Genomic DNA, 15,729 nt, shown 5'->3' on the forward strand with positions numbered 1-15,729 from the left:
GTATAACTTTGGTGTTTTTAGAGTTAGAGAGATCAAATTTGACATGAGAGCTATTTTTGGCAAAATAATACGACATGCCAAATTTCATAAGGATCGGCCGACTATATCCTATAGCTGCCATATAACTCAACGATCGGAAATGACCCAACTTTCGTGTTTTTGAAGATAGAAAGCTGGAATTTAGTACAGACTCTATTTTTGGTTAGTTGATCCAACCTACCAAATTTCATTAGGATCGGCCGACTATATCCTATAGCTGCCATATAACTGAACGATCGGAAATGACCCAACTTTCGTGTTTTTGAAGATAGAAAGCTGGAATTTAATACAGATTCTATTTTTAATCAGTTTATCCAACCTACCAAATTTCATTAGGATCGGCCGACTATATCTCATAGCTGCCATATAACTGAACGATCGTAAATGGTATTTGGTAGAAATATCAACTTTCGTATTTTCGAAGATAGAAGCTTGGGACTTTTTTTAGATTTTGTATTGTAATAAATTGGATTATATATTCCTATTCAGATAAGGATCGGCCAACTATATCCGATGTTTGCGATATATATCCGGTTTTAACTGCAAGGGTATATAAACTTCGGCTCCGCCCGAAGTTAGCTTTCCTTTCTTGTTTTTTGCAGCTTTTATTTTCAATGCTGTCTCTGCCGCTCTATGGCAGTGCTTTTATAAAGCGGAAACAAAATAAATTTTACATAAACATTTGCCACATAACAAAGGCGAACTTTAATGACTTTTGTCGTTGCAAAATAATTGTGCGTGAATTTTTTCGCTGCCCCATCCTGGCAGCTATACAAATCGCTTGTGTTCGTTTTGTTTTCATTTTTTTTACATTTTCAGTGGAACTTGGAGCTGGGAGCCAGGAACTGGGAGGAGAGCCAAAGAGGAGTGACAGGACTCAGCTCGCTTTCAATGTCCTGCTGGCATTTAATTTCACGGACTGTCGTCCATTTTATGCTTTGGCAACACTTTTGACTTTTATTTTGATGCACCCCGCCCACTGCTTTTTGCCTCTGTGATTTGGTTTCTCCGGGAGATTTTGATATAAGTCACCCCCAAGCCACCCACTTCGTTCTCTCTGCGGCTATTTAGGGGGACTTTTCCGATTGGGAAACTGTAATACTGATACCCTCGTTTTAGCAAATCCGAGCAGCTTTAAGGACAACGCCTTGTCCGCCCGGGCAATTATGTGCACTTTGACGAGGACTCGGCACTTATCCGCCCAACAATGACAAGGGAACAAGACAACGAGGACGGGAACGAGAACGAGAACAAGGCGACAAGCAGGTAGGGAGCACTCATATCACTTACAGTCTGGCAAGCAGAACAAAGGCAATTATGGCATCATTAGAGCCAGATGCAGCAATTGCATCGGCAGGAAGCACTTATCCCATATCGGTAGCAGCCAAGTGCCAGAGTGGATAAAAGCACAGCAGCTCAGCACAAAGGCACATGCCAAATGCACACACACATGCAAATGGGGTGGACCTGGAGGATATCTATTCTCTTCAAAAGAATCACTTACTTAAAATGCACTTATTTTAATATGTAATTGCATGTATTGCAACAGAATCGAAAATACGGCATACACTGCGTATGGGTAATGTCTTAAGCCCTGTATGCTATAATTTTTTGCCAAGCTTATAGCTCTTTGTTTGGTAAAGATGAAAGTGTAAGAAATATCCTATTAGCTAACATTTCTCACTCCTTGAAAGAAATCTTAACATTGTCTCCCAACATAGGTCCACTCAAATGGCCATGAAACTTTCAAGTCTTCATCAAATCGAGGGGCGAAGCCAACTGCTTAAGCCAACTGTTTAGTGTTTAGGTTTAGTGCCACCTTAGAGTTCAATGACGGCAATCGCAATCCAATCAGAAAGTTGTAAAAATGTAAAATGATCAAATGGTCCGGGGCGGTGAAGCGTTCAGGATTCTTGGCTGGAGTTCGCATTCCGTGGAATCTGGCATGTTGTAGCCGCCACATTTCAAACTTCAATTTACTGCACTCACTTTTCGGCTTGCTATAAATTCGAAATTGATATTGAATGCCTCCTACCCTGCCTCGACCACCCATCCATCCATCCATTGGATTTCCATTCATGTTCCGCATCGCATCGCATCGCTCACTGGCCGGCTGGCTTTCAATCAATTCAAATGCCAAACGTCTAACAAATTGTACGATTTTCGCTTTCTTGCCACGGCTCGGACTATAGCTTTTTGTTATTAATTTTCGCCCAGAGGAGCGATTCGCAATTCCGCATGGATTAGCGCATCCTGTCCAAGGGCCTGCCGAGGGCCGATTTCCTCAACAATCAGGACCGGGAGTGGCACGGTCCTGATCTGATGCTCTGGATCATTGAATGGGCAAGTTGAATTGCAAAAACCTGAAAGTTGTAGAAATTGCATTTGGACAGACCGCTTTGAGTTCTTGGAAGAGCCAGTAAGTCCTGGCAAGTCGCTCCAAGAGCTTCTTGTCCTTGCATTCGACTTGTTTATTTATGACGCAAAAGCAAAGCAATTTTTCATTATTTAAAATGAAGTGAATTGCAGTCGGTTGTTCCTGTTTTTCACATCTTGACGCTCTGCCTTTGCTCTCCATTCCTTCTTCATAAATAATTTATTAATTATAAAAGTTTCTGGCACTCTGGGCGCATGCAAATTTTGGACCCGACTCCCAGTCCATTCTATCCCAGCCCGCAGTGGCAACAGTTGCAAGTGAAAGTTGGGCCAAATATAGCCAAAATATTACTTGCAATGTCATCCAGCGACTTGGCAGCAAAACTTTTTATTAGTTGGCACTGGCTCCCATCGTCCATCTCCATCTGCGGACGAATCGGTTGGACTGAATGGACTTGCCGGCTGGTCGGTTGGCCGACTGCCGTATTTTTCATATTTTAATTGACAAAACTTTTGGCCAACTGAGCTGATGGGCTTTTGCTTGGTTTCCTGTTACTTTAGCCTAATCAAACAGAGGTGCCCAAGAAACGCCACTCCTGCCATTCAACTCGGACGTTTGCAATTAAAGTTTTCAGTTAATTGAGAGGCAAGTTTTTTCAGATACTACTATTTCGCACAAACCCACTTGGAGTTGAGCGAGCAAGTTCCATTCCCCTTCTGGAGTGGCAAGATGTGGAGACTGCAATTTAATGGCTTTTGCCAGGCATATGCATTTGTGCGTCATGTTTGATGCATGTGAGTGTGCATGCAACCGTCGTCACTCAGGCTCAAGGCAAATCCTGTGGCAGACGCGCACTCAAATTGTCGCTGCAAATTTCGAGAACGCCTCCCTTTTCGGGGCACCCTCGAAGTGTGTGTGGGTTTTGTGTCAAGGTTTATGTCTAAATATGCAAATAACTGTAGCAGCAGACGGAAAACAGGATACAGGAGAGCCGGGCGACGGGAGACGGGAGGTGTACAGGAGGTGAGAAGTGGAGATGTCTCTGAATGTCTCATAAATTCGTGATTAATGTCACCCAGCCCTGCTTGGGCTGCAGTTTGCTTTGATTTTGTATGCCGAATCAGGTTTTAATGCAGCTGCCACTTAAGCACTGCATTTACTTGTCTGGATCATGCAGCATTAATGGCTCGAATACGAAGTCTGCTATTATTGGCTTAGACTTTCGGTTAGGCCCATTCCTCCCACACATGGCGTCTCGTTAATGTGTCAGCCTAACGAAATTAGCATTAAAATTTACCAGATTCCATGTGTGTCTAACTCAATTTGACCCACGGGGGACTCACCTCCGGCTTTTAGTGCTTTAACGTGCTCGGGGAACAAAAGACATTGATTGCCGTCGACACACTTCTAATAAGGCGCACATATACATAGCTATTTAGAGTGAAAGGCTTCTAGCCACATTTCTGGAGGTTCTTGATTAAACTGCTAGGCAGATATCGTTTTTAAATTTTGCGACCTTTTTCCTAGGGGTAGCCCCATGAAGAAGTGAGTTTTCCTATTTTTCCCAATTTTACTCCTTCCGATCGCCATAGCTCTGCAATTTGCATCCGATCGGAGAACAAAGTCCCATTTTGTAATGAGCTAACCCAGAAGCGACTTTCCTCATTCAAAACATTGCTTAAATATCGTTTTTCAATTTTGAGAACTTTTTCCCTAGGGGTACCCCCATGAAAAAGTGAGTTTTCCTACTTTTCCCACTTTTGCTCCTCCCGATCGCCATAGCTCTGCCAATTTTCATCCGATCGGAAAACAAAGTCCTGTTTTGTAATCAGCAAGCCCAAAAGCCACTTTCCTGATTCAAAACATTGCTAAAATATCGTTTTTTAATTTTGCGAACTTTTTCCTAGGGGTCCCCTAATGAAGTTGTGGGTTTTCCTATTTTGTATACTTCTGCCAATTTTGTAATCAGCAAACCCAGAAGCGACTTTCCTCATTCAAAACATTGCCTCAATATCGTTTCTCAATTTTGCGAACTTTTTCCAAGGGTACCCCCATGGAATAGTGGGTTTTCCTACTTTCCCCACTTTTGCTCCTTCCGATCGCCATAGCTTTGCCAATTTGCATCCGATCGGAGAACAAAGTCCCATTTTGTAATCAGCAAACCCAGAAGCGACTTGGTATATTGTTTCTAGATCTGATACAAATTGGCAGAGCTATGGCGATCGTAAGGTTACTGTATGATAGTGAATGTAGCACCCTTTAGAAAAAATGAACACAGAAATCTTTAAACTTATTCCAGTCAAAAGGATTGCTTTTATTAATTAGTTGCCAGCACTCGGGCTAAAAAATAAATAATAATAGCCATAATAATAACCATAAATATTGATGAGATGGCCGGTTGGACAGGGTTCCAGATACGATTCCATTTCAATTTGATTGAAAACAGTGCAGAAATCGATTAAATTAACTGCTCTATCGAATTACGCATACGCCGCGTGGGGTGGCGTTCATTAAATTGCATTTAATAGCCCGAACTGAGTGGCGAGTCAATATTTATTAACGACATAATCGATATTTTTTTTATAGTCGCTTCCCTTAATGAGATTAAAGTGCAGGCAGCTAACAAAAAAAGTTAATGCATTTAGTTGTGTCATGCCCCCGAACTTTATGAGAGTTATTTTTTCCTGGTCTTTCCTTTTCCGGTTATTTTTTCGCCAGACTTTTTGTTGCTTTGTTTTTTTCCACTCTGAACTTTTCTGCACGATTGCGCCAACTTTCATTTCCCGCAGAACTTTTGAATTTTCAAGTAACCATAAACTGGCTAAGCAAGAAAAAAATATCAAAAAATTGTGGAGAATAATGTAAGTGTGTCTGGGTGTAGAGGGTGTGGCTATGGTGTGTGTGTGTGTGTGATACTGCATAATTAAGACCCGCAGTTTGGTGACATTAAGCGACATTGAAGCGACAAACGCCGCTGGCAAAGAGGCTTTCCAACAATTTCTTTTTCCACGGCTTCTTGCCAACTTTTGGCCAATTGTTTTTGTAGTTTTGTTTGTTTGCTGGCTGAAAACTTAAGCCCGTCTGTCTGAATGCCTCAATGTGTGCGGGTGCCACAAAAGTTTGCGCGACTTAATAAATTAATAAGCCCAGCCTAGAAAAAAATATGAGCTAAGCCGCATCGCAAAGCCCGGCAAGGATTCCAGAGTTCATCATCGGATGAAGTCGCAGAAGGAGAAGGAGATAAACCATCTGGCCGGGCTAATTTGTCGACTTGGCTTTTGATAACCATCAGAGGATTTGGCCCGGGAGAGGGTTTGTGTTTGCATATAATTAACGCGACTGCCACGCGTGATGCTGCTAAACGACAAATGATACAGCCTCGAAAGTATTATCCTTTCGAGAGGATAAATTACCATAAGCCAGTCGTTGTCTTTGATGTGTGGCTTGTGAGCTAACCGAGGTGTTTGCTAGTTGGTTTATTAAATACTTGTAATTCAAAGACTCCAAATTAAGACATAAAAGCCTGGAGCGAATTTGTGGCCTGGTCCATGAAATGAAAAATATACAAAATCAGACCGACTGCCATGGCATTCAGACGCTGATTTGGCTGCGGCCTGGCCTGCCCAGAAGGTACCAGTTCGCAGCGAGCGGAGAAAGAAGCCCACCGCAGTTGCGGTTCTGAGGTCAATCACTGCAATTACTCTGGAGAATTGTGGCAAAGTTAATTTCTGGCTGGTCTGGCTTGGTCCTGGCCATCCGATCACTGGCTTAGTGAATTCTATAAATTAGTTATATTTATTCAAGATTCATGAGTGCGTGCATGAATGGGCACCTGGGAATCGGGTGAGCTTGACACACATTCTGAACAAAAGTTGAACACTTGTCAGGCAAATTTCCAGCGCATTAAAAAGTTTACAGTTGTCGGGTAGAGAAAATATTTAAAATCAAATGAAACTTTCCCAGCCCCTACAATAAACAAAACAAACAGCAACAAATATGTCAAAACTTTCGGAAGTGTAGAATTTATGGGAAAGATTTTGGCCCGCCCAGAACTATGTACGAAATTGGTTGACAAACCAAATGAGTAAAATGAGTAAAAATCTGCCAAGTTTCCCGTCATCCACCCACACTGCCTATAAATAAATAATCCCAACATGGGTAACACATTTCCCTGGCAGCTGCCAACAGAAACCGACCAACAGAAAAAAAAAAAAAAATGCGAAAAGGGAGGAGATTTCAGGCGAATACAGAAAGCCTCAACATTCTGTCTTCTGGTGTCCCGTGTCCGGTGTCCGGTGCTGCTGGTGCTGGTACTGGTTCTGGCCAAGTTCGAACATGGCCGCAATTGTTTGCACGTTACGTGGTCATGTAGCTGGGTCAATAATTGGTTTTTTCGATAGCAAACAAGTTGATTGTGATTGCCAAATGATTAGACGAATCGCACGGACCGGCTTCGGTTTTGGCCAAAAGCCAGCACTCGAAAATTGGCCAGTCCTGAAAGAATCTTAATCTTGCACAATTGCTAGACTGTGAGCCTCTAAATTGCAAAGTCTAATTATGTTTGTGGCCTCTGTCATGGGTCAGCGTTAAAAGCTGACAAATGCATCGATTACGACTCAATGGAGCGACTTCATTATCAACTCCCAGCCGGGTCAATTTCATAAAATTGTTTGCTCACCTTTGGCAGTCGTCTGGCGATGAAATTGATTGCCAAATCACTAAATTCAAATGGATCGACTTTATGGCAACTACTTTTCAATCATTGCCGGGTACTGAGGTGACATAAAAGCCAAACGCTAGTGAACCAGGGTACTCTGGCTAAATCCCCCGTGTGGCATACAAAAAGAGTTTCGGTTTTATTTCGAATACGAATCAAATCGTTCTTCGTGCAACACTTTTGGACTTTTGGACTATGTAATTTGGCTGACGTCTTTACGAGCCGGAGCGCAACTTGAGCGACTTTAAACGACATCAATAAAACCTGCAGGCATTCAATAAAAATTTCTAGGCCGTAGCACATTTCGTTGCTCCTTTCCTGCCACTTGGCATTCAAAAGTGAAGGAACGAACCGAAAAAATAAACGTGAAAAACGAGAGCTGCAAGCTGAGAGTTTCTTTCGACGCTTTCACCATCTTTTTCTCAGTTTTTTTACTTCTTTTGGTTGTCGTCTCGGTTAACGTGAAAATGCTTTTTAGCCAGAGCAAACAAGCTGAAAGTTTCGATATGCCAGTCTGCGTGGAGGTGGGGTAGCGCCTTAAAGTGTGGATGGCTTTTGGCTCAACCGCCTCGAACAGCCGGGAATTGCCGGGGAAAAGAGGTGTCAGAGTGCGTGTGTTGGGTGACATTTTCATTTCGGAGGCTGGTGTGTCTTTTGGGCTTTTATTGCGGCTGAAATCGGAGCAGAGTCATAAATAGATAGCCACCTACTACTACTGGTGCGGCGGCCACACATCTTTGTCAAAGGCTCATTATGCAAATTGCACACCAACCACGCGCCAAGCTAATTTGTCACTGTCTTCAGTTGTCAAGCGGCACACTTTCCCGGTTCACCCGTGCCACTTGCCACTACCCGTGCCCCCTTTCGCTTTGACCGGCCAATAACACAGCGGCAGGACGAAGGACGAACGTTATATCCATGTAAAGCAGCAGCGATAGAACGAGAGACTGGAGCCAGCCCAGAGGCACTCACTCGACCGGTGGCTGCTGCTTTCAGCTCTATCACTTTCATTTCCTCGGCCATAAATTAGCAACACGATGCGCCCGATGGCATAACACCCACACGCCCACTCCATCGCATCCACTTTCGTGGCAAAAAGGTAGCCATATTTCCTAACCAACTCTCACTGGCTTTGCTACTACTAACCTTCCCGGGTGACTGACTGACTAACTGACTGACACACTGGGCGAAATATTATTCCGTTTTGTCCGTCCGCCGTGTGCGTGTGGAATTTATGATTACTTCCGGGCATAATGAAGGAGCACGTGGCCATGTTCACCCGTCTGTCCTGCCCCGGAAGAATGCCATCCCATCTCATCCTACCATATCCTATGCGATGCGATGAAGCCCTGTCCCCGGCAGACGCCGCGTCTAAACAACTGATAGCTGCAAGTCCTCTCAAGATCCTCGACTTCGTTTCGCCGGCTCGCGATGAAAAAGTGCAGCTGTGCACCACCAGCTTCTCAAGTGGCCATGGCCCCATGCACTGCACTCCAGAAACTTAAAAAGGGGTCCAGAGGGGAAGGGGCCAGAAATAACGAGGAGTCTGCTCCGGCGAGGAGTCCGGACCAGAACCAGACCCTTCTGCTTTTCTCCTCTGGCTGCCGCTGACAGCGGAGACAATTTTCAATTAAATAAATGGCTCGTTTTTTACGCCAGACGCACAATGGGACCAAACACTTCAAACTGCGGACCCCAACGGAGATTAATTGGGTCAAAATAAACAATTTAAGGCTTAAACGAAGTGCTAAGCAGTGCTGATGGTAGTTCTTTATAAAAATAACAAAATGCAATAGAAATGCAACTTGAGTTTTGATAAATTGATACTTCAGGCTGAAACAGAATGGAATATAAATCGAGGCCCTATACTGGCTTGCCCTTGTTATTTCAGGCCCATTGTCTGGCCCTCTTGTTGGCTTAAGGAATAAAAGTTATCATTATTAAACATTTTTGGGAGCAGAAATGTTTGTGAATTTTTGCACAGCCACCGCTCACTTAGTTGAAACCCAATTAAAAGCCCAGCTTTGGCTTTAATTGGGACTTGGCTCAGTTTAAGGTCATGCTCTGCCGAATACAAATAATTAAAGTGCAGCACCTCTTAACTGGGAGTTATGACTTAAGAAAGCCCATTGTTCACCGTCAGCTAACAGATACACACCCACCGATGGCTGGGAGGATGGCCGACAGGAACTTACATGAGTTGGCCATTTACCGGGGCCAGTCATAAGCCGCATAATCTATGAAATCGAGGTGAAGCAAGGGGTAGATGGGGTAGGTAACAGGAAGCTTAAACCTGGCCGTACGGCCGGACGTTCTCGGCTGCTAAGTTAAAATTATTGTACATCGGCTTAAGTCCTTCGCCGGGCAGTTGGCTCAGTTTAATTGCGGATGCTCCGATGCTCTGCGAAGGCCGTCAGCTGGAACTGAAATGCTTTTAGCGTGCTTCATTAAAGCCCGACTGCATATGCCGAGATTGTGACCGAGAGGCTCCCAGCGAACCAGAGCCAGAAACTGAAACTGAGTCTGAGATAATGATATATGGACGGCTGGCAGCATGCTGGCCCCGACTAATGAGCCAAAATGAATTGTTGCCACATCAAAAATCAACGCAATTTGGCTAGCATTATGTAAAGGCAAGAAATGGCCCCGCCTCGCCGGTCCACAGGTCCAGCGGGCGAAAAGATGGAGCGAAACGGCCAAGTTAATTTCATTAAGGAAATGAAAAAGTCATATATCATTTTTGCCATCGTCTAACATGTCCATTACAAAGGCAAACGCCGCCCAGTCACACCATAACCCCCACCACCCATATCCATCCCCCAAACTTTTCGATCCACACGAGCTGTTCGGACATCTTGGGACTGGGACTGGGACTCTGGTTCCGGAGTGGAAAAATGGCCAAGTAAAGAAATGGCCAAGAAGGAAATGCAGTGCCCGAAAGTTAAATTAAAGTGTTGAAAATAGTCAAAGCCGAGTAATAAATGTTCCGTGCCGTTGCCTTTGACGGGCTGGCCCAAAATTAAAATGCATAATTCAATGCTCGAAAGTTGAAAGGCTCGGGCGGGATGGCTTAGACGGGCATTAGCGCCATTTACATGTGAGTTTTTGTGAAAAGCCGGAGAGGGCGAAAAAAGAAAGCAATACCCCTGACTCCGGCAGATAGCAAAAGTGTTTCACGTTTCACGGACCATTAAACGCCAAGTTCGTCGAGTCATTTTGAGCGACTTATCGCTTGGTAGCCTGCCTGCATTGTGCCGCCTGATTGATTTCTTTATGCGTGGCTCCTTTGGAACGGGCCAAAAGGCTCTGGAAGGAAGCCCATCCTCTGGACTCTCCTCCAGACCCTCTACACCCGCGGCCTGTCACCAGCAGGCCAGGAATTTTTTAATAAGGCACAAAAGGAATTTTTATATGGGTCTATGGGAGAATATTTTAAACCTCAGAGGCCTCTGCCTGGCAAAAACATAAGCAGAATTATAAAGGAAATAAATAAATAAGTTCACATGTCTGGGGCGTATTTCGAATTCTGATTGCCTCTCGATTATTATCGAGTTTTGAGTTATGGAGCCATCTCCTCGAAGGTTGCCATCTCCGGCACAAAGGACATCTAATTCAGCCGGGCCCCATCCCGATTGGGCTGTTTGGAATTTCCTGCATTTATTCAGCGTAATTAACAAAATTCCCAGGTGTATGCGAGCGAGGCTACCGCTGTCCTCCTTTCGTTTTTGGGGTATCTAGTCTTGGATTCCGCCGTAGTTCGGAGTCCATAGTCCGGAGCAAGGCATTTAAAATTCAGGCGGCGTAAATCTTTTATTGGCACGAAATGCCTAGGCAAAAGGTCTGCCAAACAGAGAGTTGCATAATAAATTATCGATGCGCCGCCAGGAATTTTAAGTGGCGGTCTCCGCCGGGCCGCTAATCAGTTGCCGACCACTGTGCCGATGAGTCCAAGGCATTCCATTTCAAAGTCGGAGTCAGTTGGTTGTGAAGTCAGAGTCGCTCCCACACCCTTCAGACATTTCACTCTCAAGACCCCACTTGTCGCTTGTCAATACCCGCAGACAAATAAATTCTGCTTATCGCTCGAGAAACCCTTTCTGCACTTTCTTTTATGCCGCCCGGTTTACGGCTCTCCTTACAAAGTGCACTTGGCGGCTCTTTTGTCCGCTCCAAGGAGGTCCTTCTTCCTTTTGATGTTTCTGTGCCTGCTGGTCACCTCGTTTCATGAGTGGGGGGCAGATAAAACTTTGCCCACCTTGCCAGCTCTGGGCAGGGGCATTATTTGAAGCTTTCATTATTTTTCTCTGGTGTCGTGGCACTTTATTGTTTTTATTGTTTGATAATTATCGCAGTCCTGGTATCTGTGAGTTCCTCGCGCCACGGTCAGTGTGAACACAATGGCATAACCCGCACAAAGGACCTTTGTCATCAGTCAGGGACATCCAAATCAAAATCAGCATAAGCGTCAACACCTAAATGTTTTTTTAATCTCAGAAATCCTGGAATCTCTGGCAGCGGAAACGCCATATATCCTTGTTAAATTTCCATCTCCACCAGATCCAATTTGTCGCATGCGTCGCAAAAAAAAAAAGAAAGACTGACAGTTAATGAATCCGTTGCTATGCCAATCGGCAGAACCGTGGAGTGGGCTTACGGGCTGGTAAACTCCGCTTTTGATCTACAATTCCCGTGGGAACCGTGCGTGTTCTCGGGCGGACCCTCCGCGCCTGCTCACGTATGCAAATTCATTAGGTTAAACATGTGTACGGGCCTCTGTCTCATGGCATATTTAAATGCCGGGAAAGTTTCTTTCATTCGTTTTTGGCGTTCGGCTTGATTGATGGCTGGATATTGTAATGAATAGTTGATTGAGCCAAGTGAACCAGATTCCACGAGCAAAGACCAGAGGCATCTGGTAAAACGTAACCCAAATAGGTGACACAAGTGTCAGAAATGTTGCCACAACAGCAGCAGCCACGTCTCTCAAACGAATGAATGACATAATTAGCCACAAAAGGCGCAAAGACATGGCAGCATCTTGAGACCAGGTAGTGATACTCCGGCCGGATTGTGAGACAGCTTTCAATTTAAGCAAATGCACTCAAGTTTCAGCCACAAGACAACCAATTTTTGGGGGGGGCTGGGCTGGGCCATGTCTCAGGATCTCTCAGGGCAACATCGTATTATCCTTATTGACTGGCTGTCCGACTGGGAAGGAGTTTTGGCTTCTTATTAGACAGCTGGTTGCAGCTGCTAGACAAATATTGTCCTTGCCCGGATTAATTATTCACGAGTTCACAACTCTGGCGCCGCCCTCTAATCAGACCATTTTGGATTTCAATTTGATTGAGTGCCCAGACAAGGACACTCATGCTTGGCATGAGCCAGGAATTATGCATTGCATCTAATTTATTGATATGGCGCATTTAATAATAGTAATTAAAGCAATCTGAATCGGCTTATCCTTCTACCACTCACAGACTGCCTGCCTGCCTGCCATAATGAGTTTCAGTTTTCCCAGTTACCCCGGCTCACGTGCTCCGGGTGCCATAACATTTTTTGCCTTTTCTCTCAGCTCAGCCAGCTCCAATTAGCTGCAGTCGGATGCAATCCTTGCGGCATTTACGTGACACCAGGATTTGGCACAACTTTGCCACAGCCACTGTGCTATAAAGTGCTTATTCCAGCTAATTTTCATAGCGCAGATAAGGCGCAGCTTACATCAAGTCCTGGCAACTTACTCCAAATTAGTTGCGAACTTCGCGAATCCGATTCTGGCTAATCCAATCTATTAAACATTATGGGAATGCGACATTATAATAGCGGAGCTAGAAAAAAATTCAGCGAAAAAATGCTGGCCATTTGGCACAATGATATCGCCGGCTTTTGTTAATATTTTTTATTTATGGCGACAATTTGCCAAACGTTTCAGCCATGTCCGATAAGAATCGGCCATTGTAAGCCGGGTGTGGCTAAAAGGAGGGGCAGCCAGCTTTCAACACAACTCGCTGCAAGGACAGAAACTTTGGCAAAACTTTACTTTAAACAATTTCACGCTCCTGGATGGCGGCCATAAAAGTGCAACGCCAGCAGAGATATCGAAACGAAAAGGAGCCGGAATAAATGGCCAACTTTAAGAATTCCTTTTAGCCAGACCCGGCCGATCCTGGGCCGGCATTAAGTGCAGCAGGCGGGTAGTGCATAAAGGGCAATAAAATGCAATTATCTCAAACGGCATAACTGTCCCGTTTTTGGCAACGTCCGCTGGCCCCATAAATTCCCGGAGCGTGTGCCAAAACGGGCGAAAGAGATGGCACGATATCCAGATGAATGAGACACAAACAGAAAAGGAAAGAAAGCGAAAATCAACTGACTTTGATCTAATTTTTCCGACAGCCAATTCAACTTTAATAGGATAATACAAAGAATTTGAATAATTTACTAAAAATCGAAAAGGAAGCGGGATTTTAAAGCATTGGCTAAAGTTGCTGCCACCCGGTTGCAACACTCTGCACCCCTGCCCGCCCCCCTTTGGCAATGTTTGCAAATGAGCACGCCGCCATTTTCCATTGCACGTTGCACACTTTATTAGTTTTCATACGCGCTACGTTCGCTACCCGTCGGCAAAGGTACAAAAGTTTTCCCCCCACTTTTCCAACCACCTCTGCCCCTTTACCCTTTACCTGTGTCTGCTTACCTCCTCCTGGGCCCCCCACCACTTCCTAACGACCATCGAGCGTGTCAACCATGCGCAAGTCAAATGCAAAACATGTAACTTTGGGCCCATGAAACTTTTGCAACAAAAGATGCAAATTCGCCTCCCCGCCAAACGTGAGTTTTCCCAAAGGGATGCGGCCCGGCAGGAGGCGAAGGGATGGTAGGGAGGTGGTATATGTACTCCATGGCAGAGCTGTTTAACGGTTTAATTTTGCATGCAAATAATTAGTGCACCACCCCCCACGCCAATACGGGTGGCTTTAAATGGGTATGGCAGAGCGATTCGCTTGGAGAGCAATTTAAACTTTCCATATAGCCATAAAGTGTGTGCTGAAAATCGGTTATGGTCGTCCAACCCTTGCAATTAGTTTCCTTCTTTTTTTTTTGGCAAATATATGAAGCTTACGATGGGAATTCAAAGAGCCAACTTTCAGCTACATAGATAGAAAAATAATTGCGCATACGCAGTGTTGGACGTGAAGGTATAGCCATACTAGAGTTAACCCTGTGAACTTTCTGCGCCATTTAGCAGCTGGTCGGGTTTTTCCTCCTCTGAAATAATCAAAGGAAGTTGTTTATTAAAGAGAATGCCCCACAAGCGGCGTGTAATGCTAGTTTTATGAGCACGTGTTGCCATTTTTATGGCTCAACCAGCGCCGCCTCCCGAATCCTGTTCGAGAACCCAAACGATGTGGGGGAGGGAAAGCCACAACAAAGTCTTCGGGGCCGGCTCATTCAATTAGAAGGCAACTCCGAAGTTGCAGAATTTAAATATTTCGCAACACAGAGAAACCGCAGAGACGCAGCCATAAGGAAATTCTTTAATATTTTGATTAGAAGTGCTTGCGGTTAGCCGCTAAACGCAGTTGCCTTCGTGTACTACTAACCCCTGCCACAGTTCCCTCTCCAGTTCTACAGTTTCTTTTTCCATTTGTATTTCTGCAATGCAAAATGATTTTATTTGACAAGCATTGTGCGGTGGTGCCACAGAAAGGGATATGGCGCAGAAGGTGTGGCAGGGGCACCCCGAAAGTATGCAGCACTTTTCGAGTGCGAAATGCATGTGCGCCGGGAGGCGGACGCGCCGGGGCTAAAAGTATAATTTCGTGTGTGTGCTGCTGACTGGAGCGAAATGCGGAAACGTCTGTGCCACATCCGTTTCCGCCTTGATGGTTATAACTTCTTTTTCCGGCGCTGGCCAATCAACGTTTCTGTGGCCAGGATCCTGTGATCCAGCACTAGGAACAGCAAAACAAGAACTGGAGCTGGAACCAGCTGTTGCAGTTATCCCTGTGCCATGTCCTTTTTTGTTTGCGTCTGTCTGTGTGTGTGCCTCGCCCCAACATTTGTTATTTCTGGTCCTCTTAGCCAGTGCCTTTGGCCGGTAAACTTCTTTCTGACAGCTGCACTTGTTGTCCTGCTGCTCGGCTTAGCCCCCCAAGAGATTCGGACTGAGACTGGGCTTTGGCCGGGACTCTCGGAGAGTATCTGTCTAGTGTCGCAAACAATAAAAGGCTCAAAGGTGGCAACAAAGCATCTAAGAAAGGAGTAAACAAGTGGCCGACATGCCGAAGATTGGATGACCAAAAGGAAGTCTATCAGAGGGCGCATTAACCAATTGATATGAGACAGGTTGCCATATGATGATATAAGTTTGGAAAATATATATCCAACTAAAACATAGTCTTATCAACATTTAAGACCATTTTATATACACTTTGGTTAAGACACTTAATTTGTTTTTCGGCGACTGGGAATATAAATTCGGGCACTTGCTTTTAAATGCCGGCAAACAATCAGCATTCAGCTGCGATGACGTCTGTTTGATCTATCCATTTGCATTTGCATACTGTTGGCTCATTCCCCCCCAACACCTTCA

Source organism: Drosophila bipectinata, chromosome 3L, assembly GCF_030179905.1.
Source record: "Drosophila bipectinata strain 14024-0381.07 chromosome 3L, DbipHiC1v2, whole genome shotgun sequence".
Lineage (NCBI taxonomy): Eukaryota > Metazoa > Arthropoda > Insecta > Diptera > Drosophilidae > Drosophila > Drosophila bipectinata.